Genomic DNA, 13,344 nt, shown 5'->3' with positions numbered 1-13,344 from the left:
GCTAGTGCTGAGTGGGCGGAGGGCTGTGTCACCCTGGCCTGGGATGGATGCTGCACCTGTCAAGTGCTGGGAGTTGTGCCTCATGAATGTTTGCCTGTTCTTGATCGTTTCTGATGAAAACCAAGGCTCTTTGCTGCTGGGACCTCTTGGTTGTGGAGCTTTTAGAAAATTAGTAACGTTTCTGCTCCAAAGCTGCTGTTTTATAGTTTCTGCAGCTCGCTCCTGGGCGGCTCCATGCTGTCTCCTGAAGGAAAAGTTCACATGGGCCCGGGTCCAGAACACAGGCTGAGCTGGCCCCTGTGCACAGCTCAGAGGCTGGCCCCAAAGCCCTGGCTTTGCAGGTACACTCGAAAATGTTCTCACATGGCTTTTCAGCCGGAGCTGTCTGCCGCCTCTGGCAGAGGGGACACCCAGCCCTGTTGCATGGTCAGGCACAGTGCGTTTCTGTGGAGCAGCTCTAGGACCTTCCTCCGTGCTCCCTTCTCTTCCGACACCGTGTCTGCTGGTGTGTCAGCTTCTAAGCAAGATGTGTGTGGTGCATGCGGTACAGACGTGTGGGCACAACCCTTGGGTCATCCACTCTCTAGTGGGGTCAGGCAGTAGCACCACACCAGCACCTGCCACCCACCTCCACAGAGGTGGACGGCGTGGCGGTGCCACAGAAGGGCTTTTCTCAGGTGGTGGCGTTCATGTGGGGACCCAAGGATTTCCCCTTTGTGAAAGTGTGTGTGGAGAACCATGGCGGAGGGAGAGAAGGCCGCTTGTCACAAAGCGCTGCTGAAGTCACCCTCGAGGCCTGGAGCCAGAGGAGACAGCGGCTCGGGCCCAGCAGGCCACAGCGTGTGGGCTGACCACTGCGGGGGGTTCTGGCAAGTGCAACCCGACCCTGCCGCTGAGGAGAGGCCCTGGGAAGCAGAGGGGGCGAGGCTGTGTTCTGTCGGGGTGGCGGGACACCTGGGCTTGGTGATCTTTGAGTGCGCGATGACATGCCGTGGTCCCGTGATGCGGGAAGCTCAGAGCTTCCTTGGGGAGGAAGAGTGGGAGGCTGGGCTGGGAGCTGGGCCTTTCTCTGGGACCTCAGATGGCCCTCATTCTCTCTGGGTCTCAGTTCTCCTTTCTGCTAAACTCTGGGCTCAGGCCCGACGACCCCAGGGTGCCCGGGAACGTGGCTGTGTTCGCGTGGCGCCCCCTTGAGGGCACCTTGTTGTTGGCCCACTCCGATTCTGGGTCGGGGCTGGGGAGTGACGCCGGCCCACACCGGCCGGGGGGCAGCACTTTGGGGTGGTCCTGCGTGCGTGGCGTGGGTGAGTTACAGGTGTGGCCCCCACACGAGGGCAGCCCCACCGGGCCTCAGCTGTGGCTCGTCCTGTGGGAACCTCCTGGTTTCTTAAGTCAGCAGCTGGAAGCTGATGGGAAGAGTTCCCTTTACAGGTCACGTGTGGGTCTGAGTGTTCTTGTGTGCTGGGTCTGGCCTGCAGCCTGACGTTCTGTGACCCAGAGGACACTGGTGCCGCTGCCCACATCCCCTCTTAGTGCCAGGGCTCCCGGAGTTGAGGAGCTGCACGCAGTCGCTGGATGTCTGGTGTGGTTTTCGTCCCTGTGGGGCTCCCTCATGGTCCAGTGGAGCCTTACAGCCTCCTGGGAAGTCTGCGCCTGGCTTCCTTCCTGCCGTTCCTCTTTGAGGGTCACCCCGGCCCACCCAGGGCAGGAAGTTTCTGTTCTTCTCTGCTCTACTTCGCAGGTGGAGAGCCTCTGGCACTTTCTGGCCCACGCCGGCCTACCCCCGACCCTGCTGTGCTCACGGGCCTGCTCTGTGTTAGCAAGAAGGTGGATATTGATCACCGGGGGTACTGGTTGTTTATCCTGACGAAGGATCGATTCCAGTCGCCCGTGTAGCCCCAGGCCAGGGATGCAGGATCCATCCGTCCAGCCAGCCGTGATGAAGCTGTTCACTCAGCCATCTGGAGGGAGCGGTGTGCCTGCTGCTCTGGGTCTGTGCGCCTCGGTGTTGGCCACTGTCCACCTCAGCTCTGCACGGCAGCCCGCCCGGCTGGCTGGTGGTCGAGGAGCGCCTTCTCTCAAGGCGCACCCAGGAGGGCTGCGAGCCTGCGGCTGGTGGGGGCTCTGGGCCTCTGGCGTCCCATTGGAGGCCCTCCTTGTGTGCTTGACATTTTAGTACACAGTGCTTGGAGTGTGCAGTTTTATTTCAAGACCTTTATTAAGCGGCTCTAGTCTAAGGATTTAATTGTTACCGAGAGCTAAGAGTATAATTACCTTGGTAAAATATCATGACTATTTTAAGCAGTTGAAAATTGGCTTCTGGAACTGGGTGAACACAAACCATTTTCCTGTTTGAAATGAGCTGTTTCTCCAGTGCCCCGCGCTTCCATAGTATGGCTGCAGAGTCCTGTTTATGGAACATCAGTAATACAAGCTAACTTTTAGCAAGAAACTTTTAAAATTACAGAAAAGTTTTCCCTTCCCACCTCCCGTTTTCTACACTCCACCCTCCCTCCCTGTTTCAGAGCAGATCATTTACTGGAGGCCACAGGCTGTTGGTGAGCAGTTGACACTGGGTGTCCAGTGGCGTCTGACTCACGTCGTGGCTGCTGAGCACGGTGTGGTTGTCATGGTGACATCCTGCCCTGGGAACCCGCACAATGGGAAAGACAGATTTGTGTCTTCCGGAGTTGTCGAGGGTCTGAGTTTTGAGCTCTGGGCTGGGGTCTTGGGTCTGCACTGGCTGGATGAACACGTTCCTCGGCCACCTCCTCCGAAGCTGGGGTTGGTGACGTCAGACATTCCCCTCTCCCACGTCCTCGCTGCCTGGAGCATCAGATCTGCTCGCTCCCATAAAGTTCCCTTTGTCAATCAAAAAACCCTCCACAAACATTCCTGACGATCCACGGTCTCAAAACCAATGTGGCTGGGCCTGCTGTGGGATTGGGAGCAGATGAGCTTTAACAAGAGGGCTGGGACCCTGGACACGGCTGCCGCCCTCCGCGACGGGAGAGTGTGGGGAGCTGGTGTCTGTATTTGCTGGGTGCAATTTAGGCCATATGCGTCCAGGAGACAGCTGAAGGCAGATGGAGACTGGGCCCAGGAGGCGGGGCTGTTGCTGTTTCAGAAACAATCAAATAGGGGGTGGAAGGCAGGAAGTACCAGGGGACCCCCTCAGAGGACTTCTATGTTCTTCCTGCCTCACATCCAGAAGAGAGTCCTGGGAGAAGCCTCTGTCCTCCCTTGAGAACCCGCTGTCCTCCTGGAAGAAGCCTCTGTCCTCCCATGGGCAGCCACCGTCCTCCCGGGAGAAGCCGCTGTCCTCCTGGGAGAAGTTTCCGTCCTGGGAGAAGCCACCATATTCCTAGGAGAAGCCGCCATCCTCCCGGGAGAATCTGGCATCCTGTGGGAGAAGCTGCTCTCTTCCTGCTATGTTCCTGGCCCAGAGGCAGCTCTTGTGAGTCTGAGCCATCCCAGCCTCTTACAGGGGCCAGAGCTGCCTCCTAAGGCTCCCTCCCCATGCTGTGGCCCCTTCCCAAGGGAATCGGAGGCAGGGGAGGCAGGCTTAGCTCAGGGACCCCTGCGCATGTTCTCAGTGGACTCTGCCAGGACTTCCTGTCTTCTTGGGGGTCATATCTGTGCCCAGGATGCTGTGCTGGAGCCTGTTACAGGAGGGGCTCCGGGCCCCCTTCTGGTCCATCCTAGGAGGCAGCGCCGTCCTCGCCGGGACTCTCCCAGGCCTGTGCTTTGAGGAGACCCTTCCATTTCCTCCTTACTGCATCCCTTCTCCTCTGCAGGACTGTGTGTGCTGAGGGCAGAGCAGAGGGAGGCTGGCTGCCCCGAGGGAGCTGAGGCCACAGGTGCTCAGGGTCAGAGTGGCCCTTGGGTCCTGAAGGAGTGTGTCCTGGTGGCCGTGCCCTGGCCACAGCTGAGGTGGGCATGGTGCAACCTGGAAGAGGACAGGGCCTCGTTGGCACCGTGCTCAGGCTGCGCAGCGATTTAGAAATGCGCCCACGTTGCTGGAGTGTTTTTATTTTGGAACAGGTTATTTTCATCTGTCCTGGAATAGCATGGTGGAGACACACCTGATGCATGGTTTTGCTTCCGTAGGACGTGTGGGTAGAAGGGACATGGAGCAGAGGCAAATGCTGTTACTTATTTTGTGTTTATACAACTTAGGCAGCTTCCACTTTGGAGACCACCCCAACAAGGTTAACGTAGCTCATGCCTGTCCCAGCCACAGACAAGGCCACTGTTCCTTCAGCTGAGCGCCACTTCAAGTCGTTGGCTTGCTGTTGCTTCCAAGCCCCGATCTCCCCTGATGGTGTCTGTTTAAGTCCTGGGATCCGGCACAGCCTGGAGCGAGGACATGGAGTCAGGCACTCCCGGGGGCCCAGGACTCTGCTCACTCTCAGTCTTCCCGTCTTTCTTTCCAGTGTTCTCGTGAAGCACATGGCATGTGCAGAGATCATATAGAACATATATGTACAGCTCAAAGCATGCAGCAGGTGCCCACGTCTCAGTCCTGGTGTAAGAAGCAGAACAACCTCGGCTGTCAGAGCCCTGCTCTAGGTGTGGAGCAGCCCTTCCCTCATTTTTCTTTCCAGGTTCATCATGGATGTGCATCTTTAATCATTGCTCAGCTTTTCCCATTTTTATGTTTTCTGTACATAGACCCACGCATCTGTGGCTTCTTTTTGTTTTTATTTTAAGATTATCCTTTTGACCTCCGTCCCTGGGAATGCAGCGTGTTCCTTTTCGCTGCTGTCGTGCTGCGGTGCAGAGGGAGCGGGTCACGGTTTAGTGACCTGACGTGTGAGGTGCTCCAGTTTTCCCCTCACGTGGTGGGTGCTGCAGAGTGGGTGTGGCTCAGCCCCACCTCGGGAGGCTTGTTCTCAGTAATCTCCGTGTTGTAGTTCAGTGTGCACAAATTACAGACACAGGACAGATAGAGGAGCAGGTAGTTAGCAACCCCACCAAGACCCTCATGCCTGGTTCCAGCCGCTCCGTCAGCTCCAGGGCAAGCCCCTCCTGACTTCACTTCGCTGTTTTGTGTTTTTGTTTTTTTTTTTTTAAAGACAGAGTCTTTCTTTGTTGCCCAGGCTGGAGTGCAGTGGCGCAATTTTGGCTCACTGCAGCCTCCATCTCCTGGGTTCAAGCAATTCTCCTGCCTCAGCCTCTCGAGTAGCTGGGATTATAGGCGTGCACCACCACGCCCAGCTAATTTTTGTATTTTTAGTAAAGACGGGGTTTCACCATGTTGGCTGGGTTGGTCTCAAATTCCTGACTTCATGATTCCCCCACCTCGGCCTCCCAGTCTTAAAGTTCTGGGATTACAGACTTGAGCCACTGTGGCCGGCCTTCAGTTCTCTGTTTTGTTTTTTTTTTCTTTTTTTTTTTTTTGAGACAGAGTCTCGCTCTGTCACCCAGACTGGAGTGCAGTGGCGTGATCTCAGCTCTGCAACCTCCGTCTCCTGGGTTCAAGCCATTCTCTTGCCTCAGCCTCCTAAGTAGCTGGGTTTACAGGTGTCCACCACCACACCCAGCTAATTTTTTTGTGTTTTTATAGAGACTGGGTTCCACCACGTTGGCCAGGCTGGTCCTGAACTCCTGACCTCAGGTGATCCGCCTGCCTCGGCCTCCCAAAGTGCTGGGATTACAGGCGTGAGCCACTGCGCCTGGCCAACTTCCCTGCTTTTAAGCCTCACGTAACGGAATCACATGCGTGTACTCTCTTGTGCCTGGCTTCCATTACACATTAGCTTTGTGAGAGTCATGTGTGTTGTGCATAGCTGAGATCTGTTGATTTTTCTTCATTACTCTGTTAAAGTTTTCCATTGTATAAAAATACCACTTTTTAAAATACGCTTGGCTATTCCCGACATCGGATGGTTTCCAGCATGGGGGTGTTGACTCTTGCTGATGTGGACGTTTCTACCCGTACGTAACGTTTGGTGATCCCCTGGGCGCCCTTGCGCTGGGCACGCCCAGGTGTGACATAGGGTCAGTTCCCGGGGCTGCCACCCCCGCCAGAGTTACTGTGCCAGGTGGCATTCCTCCTGGGGTGTGGACAGTGCTGGTCCCTCCAGGCCCTCACCTCCGGCCTTTGGTTTTCTCCCTGGTGGGGGCCTGTACTCCAAAGCTGTTGTTTTGACTTCCCTGAGACTCGGTGAAGCTGAGCCCCTTTTTAAATACTCACTGGCCAGTTAGATACCGACTCCTGGGGGCACCTGGACAGGCTTTCTGTTCCTATCCCCTTTGGGCTTTTATTTTTATTTTATTTTAATTTTATTATTATTTTTTGAGATAGAGCCTCGCTCCGTTTCCCAGGCTGGAGTGCAATGGCTTGATCTAGGCTCACTGTCACCTCTGCCTCCTGGGTTCAAGCAATTCTCCTGCCTTAGCCTCGTGAGTAGCTGGGACTACAGGCACGTGCCACCACGCCCAGCTAAGTTTTGTATTTTTAGTAGAGACAGGGGTCTCACCGTGTTGGTTAGGCTGGTCTCGAACTCCTGACCTCGTGATCCGCCTGCCTCAGCCTTCCAAAGTGTTGGGATTACAGGTGTGAGCCACTGCGTCTGGCCTGGGCCTTTAAATATTGTTTGCCTTTTTCTTACTGAGTTGTAGTTCTTTACTCTGGATATGAAGGTCTTTTGTTGACGAAACGTGTTTAGTTATCTTCTCGTAGTCTGTGGTTTGCTTTTTCACTCTCGGAATTTCTCTGTTGATGATGTTCGTGCAGTCCAGCTCACCGATTTTTGCTGATGCTGGTGCTTTTGAGCCATGATTAAACAATCTTTGCCTCCCAAAGTTGTGAAGATACTCAGTGGTTTCCTTCTAAACACTTTGTTTACCTTTTACATGTTGCTGCTTTTGTTCTGTGAAACATGCTGTTGATCTGGCAGCCTCCATCGTACGTGTGGCGATGCCACGGCCGTAGCCCGGGGACCCCTTGTGGCCGTCCCCTTCGGGGCTTCCTGGTGTGTTCCATGGGCTCTTTTTTTAAATTTGTTTACAATTGCATGCTTTCGTCCTTGCCTCCTCCTTCCAGTGTTTCCCTGTGTCCAGGTGAAACGCAGCATTAGCGTGTCTCGGCGTCAGGGTGTCTCGGCGTTAGCGTGTCTCGTGAACCGTGAATGCCACGTGTTCCACCATTTACCTTGATGGCCTTAAATTTCTCTCAGCAAGTTTGATGGATTTTAGGGGAGCTGTCTTACATGTCATTAGACTTCCTGCCCTATGTATTGAATGTTAGATGCAGTTTTAATGTTGTTTTCTTGGACTCTCATCATCTGTGTGTGTGTTCCTGGCCTGTGGATGTACCAGTGGGTCCTTCACATTGACCCTGCACCTGACAACCTCGCTCTGATGCTGATGTTTGACATACACACTCATACTTTCTGAGAGATGCCGGCCATGCTTCCCCGCCAGCGCCGTGCCTCTCCTCTTCCCTGGCCACGCTTTCCCGCCAGCCCCATGCCTCTCCTCTCCTCTCCTCCAGCCCCACACCTCTCCTCTCCCCTGACCACACTCCCTCTCCAACCCCGTACTGCTCCTCTCCCCCGGCCCTGTTCCCTCTCCAGCCCAGCACCTCTCCTCTCCCCTGGCCACAATTTCCTGCCAGCCCTGCGTCTCTCCTCTTCTCCAGCCCTGCGCCTCTCCTCTCCCCTGGCCACGCTCCCTTTCCAGCCCCGTGCCTCTCCTCTCCCTTGGCCACGTTCCCTCTCCAGCCCCATGCCTTTCCTCTCCTCCGCCCACGCTCCCTCTCCAGCCCCACGCCTCTCCATGCACTTTCCTCCAGGTGCAGTGTCATGGAGGAATGATGACAGTAGGCACCTCATCTCCTTCAGGCTGTGGCGGCCGCTCCAGTAGTCCATCAGTCAGCGCGGTGTGTGCTGGATGTTCTGTGTGATACTCTTTACTGAATTAATGAAATCCTCTTCTACTTGTGCTTTTCTAAGAGTCTTCGTCACAAAGTCCTACACCATACGTTTTGATGTGGGTTGTTTTTGTTACTGTTCAGTTCAAAGTATTTTCTGACATTCTCTCTGGACTTAGAAAGCCTGGCCTTTGAGCAGGATTTAGCACGTTCAGAGCATATAATACAGGTGAATTGGCAAGTTGAAAAGAGATTGAAAAGGAGAAACCCAGACTCGGTTCACTCACTTGATCATTAATTTTTCATTCCCCAAATTCTACTTCTTTTTTTTTTTTTTTTTTTTCCGGAAGGCGGGGGAAATGGAGTCTTGTTCTGTTGTCCAGGCTGGAGTGCAGTGATGTGATACCGGCTCGCTGCAACCTCTGCCTCCTAGGTTCAAGCACTTCTCCCACCTCAGCCTCTGAGTAGCTGGGACTATAGGTGCACACCACTATGCCTGGCTAATTCTTTGTGTTTTTAGCAGAGATGGATTTCGCCATATTGGCCTGGAACTTCTCACCTCAAGTGATCTCCCCGCCTTGGCTTCCCAACGTGCTGGGATTACAGGCATGAGGCACCGCGCCCGGCCATTCCCCAGATTCTTACTGTGCGTCTCCTGTGAGCCTGGCACGTTTAGCTGCTGTGGAAAACAGCAGGGAACTGCACAGCAGACTGGGAGCTCAAGGGCCTCTCTCTAGGTGGGGCAGGTAGCAGTCGTGTTGAGGCGGTGATTGCTGCTGTGAAGAAGGTGAGGCACTGTAGGGTCCTATGCTGGGACCACTGCTGTGAAGAAAGTGGGGCACTGTAGGGTCCTGTGCCGTGGATGTGTGGGAGGCGTGAAGCCTTTGAATAGGTGACCTTGCTGAGCCCAGAAAGTCACTGAGGGGAGAGCCGAGTCCATCTGCCGTGCTAGACCAGGGTGGGGTTTGGTTTGCTGTGATGATAGTTGGGAAGGTGGTGGAGCGAGGTCCCGTGTCTCCCTGGCTTCTGTGTGGCCAATGGTGTAGGTGGTGGTGGGAAGATCAGGGGCTTCGGCGTTAGCGCAGCCTGTGTTCCTGTCCATGATCAGCTGCCTGTGTAGGTTTCTGTGGCCCTACAGCGGTCCCCTGGGCTGCCCCTCGGAGCCACACCAACTCCTTGTCCTGGTTCTAGTGTTGAGTAGGACTTGTCCTTCCCTCCGTGGTAATGGGCGCTGGGTGGGAGCCTGTGGGAGCTCCATGGTGGGCATTGGTTCGAGGTGAGCACTGCCCTTGCTCACGTGGGTGTCCCCTGGGTCGCTTTGCGCATGGGTCCTGGAGCCAGCCTTGTACATATCTTTCCTGGATAGCCGTTCTGTGGTTTCTTCCTCTGCCCCGTGGGAGCCTAAATCTGGCTGTGCACCTCTCCCTCCTGTTAGGGTGTGGGATCTAGCCCTCTTCCCCTAGAGCAGAGCAGAGGACTTCCATCTGCTGCAGAAGAGGCTGAGCGAGCCCCACGCTGCCTCTGGTCGCCATCTCCTCCGCTCCACACCCCGCTTTAGGTCTGAGGCTTCGTGATCGGCATGATTTCTCTTGCGCTTTCTGTTTTAATACTGAAAATTTTTGGTCTTTAGGTAGCACGGGAGGGAGTATTTGTAACACCTAGTACCTGCGGTGTCGTCTGGAAAGCATCATTCTCTGTGACCCTCTAGGGCCTTGTCTCAGACAGTCATGCTCCCTGTGGCACCCGCCCAGGCGTGGGGGGTCAGCTCTGTGGCCCCGTGTTAACCCAGCAAACCGAGGCTTAAGAGTGGCATAGAGACTCTGCCCAGCCCATGCGGCTAGCCTTGATGCTAGATTTGTGGGTTTTTTTTTTTTTTTTTTTTGAGACGGAGTCTTGCCCTCTCACCCAGGCTGCAGTGCAATGGCAGGATCTCGGCTCACTGCAGCCTCTGCCTCCTGGGTTCAAGCAATTGTCCTGCCTCAGCCTCCCGAGTAGCTGGGATTACAGGCACGCACCACCATGCCCAGTTAATTTTTGTATTTTTGAGATGGGGTTTTGCCATATTGACCAGGCTGGTCTTGAACTCCTGACCTCAGATGATCCACCCACTTCAACTTCCCAAAGTGCTGGGATTACAGGTGTGAGCCACTGTGCCTGGCCCTAGATTTTTTTTTTTTTTTTTGAGACAAGGTCTGTCTCTGTCACCCAGTCTGGAGTGCAGTAGTGTGGTCTTGGCTCACTGCAGCCTCGACACCCCAGGTTCAGGTGATCCTCCTGCCTCAGCCTCCCGAGTAGCTGGGACTGCAGGTACCACTAGCATGCCCATCTAATTCTTTTGTGTTTTTGTAGAGATGGCAGAAATCTGAGTGTGACTTGGTAGCTCTGGGGTGTAGCCTGTGGTCCCCACATCTCACCAGCTCCCCGGTAGTGCTCCTGTGCTGCTCTGGGCCAATTCTGTCAGGGGTGGTAGAGGCCTGGACCATGCTCTGTGATGTGGGCCACAGGGGCCGGGTCACACAGCTGATGTGGATGCCACTGACTGGCCCTAGGCCTGGCTCACCCCCACCTCCCTCTGAAGACCACTGCCCACCTGCTATCCTTGCTGTCTGCCCCCCAGAGGACATACATTCTGGTGTGTGCTCCTTCACGCCCTGCTTTCTGTAAGGGTTTGTGGCGTGCCTCTGCCTGGCACTGTCGTGGCACGCGCCCCCTTGCTGTGCTGCCTGCCTAGCGCCTGGAAGGAGGCTTGGCCCCACTTCCTCTGTCTCTGTCGCCGCCCTTTGTGACAAGTTTGCACTGTGTACCTGTACACAGGACAGATGGCGTTCGGGCCCTGCCGTTGTCCCTGGGTCCCGGCCCCACTCCTCTGCGCCTCCTGCTGTTGTGACCCGTGCAGCCCATCTTCTCTCCTGGGCTTTAGCCTCTGGGGATATCCAAGGAGCAGCCCTGAGTATGGCATGTGCTCCCCACTTTCCCATCACTGCGAGGGCGCGGCCCAGCCGAGCGCAGCTCAAGTTCAGCTTCAGACCCTTTTGTTCTTACTTAAAGCACATCCTTCCACATACACCTGGGTCGGTGGGAAGTCTGCAGGAGGGGCCCTGAGACGCTGGCCAGCCCGCCTTCCAGGTTAGCGTTTGCTCTGCTCAGTGAGATGGCCGCCTCCCTCCACAGATAAGCAGGGTCCTCTTGGCTTTGGAATTTCTAGGTGTTAATATATCACCCTTTCACATTACCTTTCTAGACCGACATTTCTGTTATATCCATTTAGGAAAGAACGTCCGCTTTGTTATGGGACAGTGCCATTTGCACGGTTATTAGAAAGCCAACCTTGTCACAGACACTGCTGCATTCTCCCTCCGAGAGGGCAGCTAGACCTGGCTGTGGCAGAAAACAGTCCCAGGGAGAAAAGCAGTTTTAGGAAATACAGCGAAATCAAAACAAAATACCTTTTATCCCTCTCCAATGCAAAGATGGTTCTTAAGATCGGGTTGTGGGATGTGGGCCGCTTCCACCAGCCCGAGCCCTCCGCGTGCGCCCACCCTCCCTCTCGACCTCAGGTACACGGACTTTGGAGGCTGCGTTCCACTGGATTCGGGTCACCCCGTCTTTACTCTTGGCTCTTTGAAAAGACCACAGTCCTGCCCCTACCCGCCATGGGTGGGACTTTCTGGACAGTTCCAGGTGAGACTGTGGAACTCCTGGCCCTTTCAGGAAGATTTGAGGAGACGGCCACACCACTGTGTTGGGGAAGGTAGGCTGGGAGCAGCAGTGCTCATGGGCTCAGGCCCTGGTGGGAGTGCCCTGCCTATGGGCACTTGGGTGCAACCCTGACCCCTCCCACCCTGCCTTCCCCTGCAGGTGCTGGTGGCAGGTGTGTCATCAGAAACCCCGATGAGGACATTTCTGGATGGTGTCGCTGAGACAAAGCTGTCTCAGGTCTCCGTGTTGAGGGTGGCTAGAGTCGGGTGCCCCTGGAGCACTGTAGAAGCCAGGTCTGCTTTCTTTTTTGAGGAGTGATGGCCTGTGTCCACTTCATGGTGGCAAATCACACTTTGAGAACTCAGTCACAAGAGCCTACTGATAGCTGCAGCCCAGAATGCAGGACCTGGGTCACAGGCTCCCTGGCTTCACCCAGGGTCTGTCTCTGCCTCCACACCCTGTTGGCCTGGGGCACCCCCATAACCCATGTCCCCAGGCCCTGGCTGGAACGTGCCATACAGGGAAGACAGGCCCCACCTTTACAGCCTCCTCTGCTTCCTCGTTGCTTTCCTGCCGCCCGCCAGGGCCTTGGGGCCTTCACACAACATCTCTCCTTCTCAGAATCCAGCTTATCCCCGGTGTCTGGTTCACAACATCCAGGCAGGCCCTTTTCTCCCTTGTTCACCAGTGGCCGGCACGGTTCCTTGCATACAGCAGGCACTCAGTAAATGCCTGGCGAATATTGGACTCCTTCACCTGCAGGAGGTGCTGAGACCTTCGGAGTGGCCAGGGAGCAGGTCTCCTGCCTCTGCCTCACCTGCCCTGTGCTCTGCCCCTGCCAGAGGACTCTTGGTCCCAGCCTCACCCTCTGCATGGGCCTCTGCAGCACCACGTGCACGGGGCCTGCGATGCTGCCCCCAGCTGCCGAGGCCACAGCTGCTGCTGCCCATTCCGGCTGCCTCCAAACCCACCGGTTTTCAGGAAGGGCCTGCTGCCAGGTGGCAGATACCACGGCTTCTGTTTCTGATGCCTGAGCTAATGTCAGCAATGTAGAAAGCGCATTACTTGTTTCTCAGTTTCCCAACAAAGACAGTTGCAAGAAGTGTAGCTGTCAGTGGCAGAGCAGGAAGGAGGGCAGTGGCTGGGAGCAGATGCCAGGACAGGGACAGCTCGGCCTTCAGACACAGGCACTGGAGGCAGCACCCACCCCTTCCCTCCTCAGGCTGGTGGAGGAGCCTCTACTGTCGCGGGACTTGGGGCAGCTCTCCCTTCTAGATTTCCTCCTCCAACATGTCCTGCTGGAGACATGTGGCTTCCTTTCCTCCCATGGTCCTGGAGGCCCAGTGCCTCCCTCCCCCGTGCTCCAGGCTGGGGCCCCAGCTCCCTCCCGGTTCCTCTGCTCCGGACAGCAGTCTGTGACACCAGGGCCATGCCCATGCCAGCTGCCATAGCTGCACCCCAGCTGCTTGCTCCAGGTTTGTTTTGATGGTGTACCGCTTTGTAAAGACTGTGGAATTTGCACACTGATATGTGCGTATTTGTATAAAAAGGGTATGTTTGACCTGTGGCCAATAATGAACATGTCTGTTTATTTCTAAGATATAAGGACTTATAAAGATAAATGTAAGTAGGGTTTCCACTGTATCCCTAGGCCCCAGTGAGCTGTCCGGCGCCCTCCCTGCCTGCTGTGCCTGGGCCCCAGTGAGCTGTCCGGTGCCCTCCCTGCCTGCTGTGCCTGGGCCCCAGTGAGCTGTCCGGTGCCCTCC

General features: G+C 55.6%; 1 protein-coding gene across 4 annotated transcripts in view; it reads left to right on the top strand.

The window, feature by feature from the left end:
* Positions 1-13,344, top strand: part of MAD1L1 (MAD1 mitotic arrest deficient-like 1 (yeast)) — a 416,346-nt gene that overhangs the window by 163,867 nt on the left and 239,135 nt on the right. The window lies entirely within an intron of this gene.

The sequence above is a fragment of the Colobus angolensis genome, unplaced genomic scaffold, assembly GCF_000951035.1.
Source record: "Colobus angolensis palliatus isolate OR3802 unplaced genomic scaffold, Cang.pa_1.0 Scaffold43, whole genome shotgun sequence".
NCBI classification, from domain to species: domain Eukaryota; kingdom Metazoa; phylum Chordata; class Mammalia; order Primates; family Cercopithecidae; genus Colobus; species Colobus angolensis.
The sequence above is the reverse complement of the archived record's forward strand: the minus strand, read 5'-3'. Positions and strand labels throughout refer to the sequence as shown.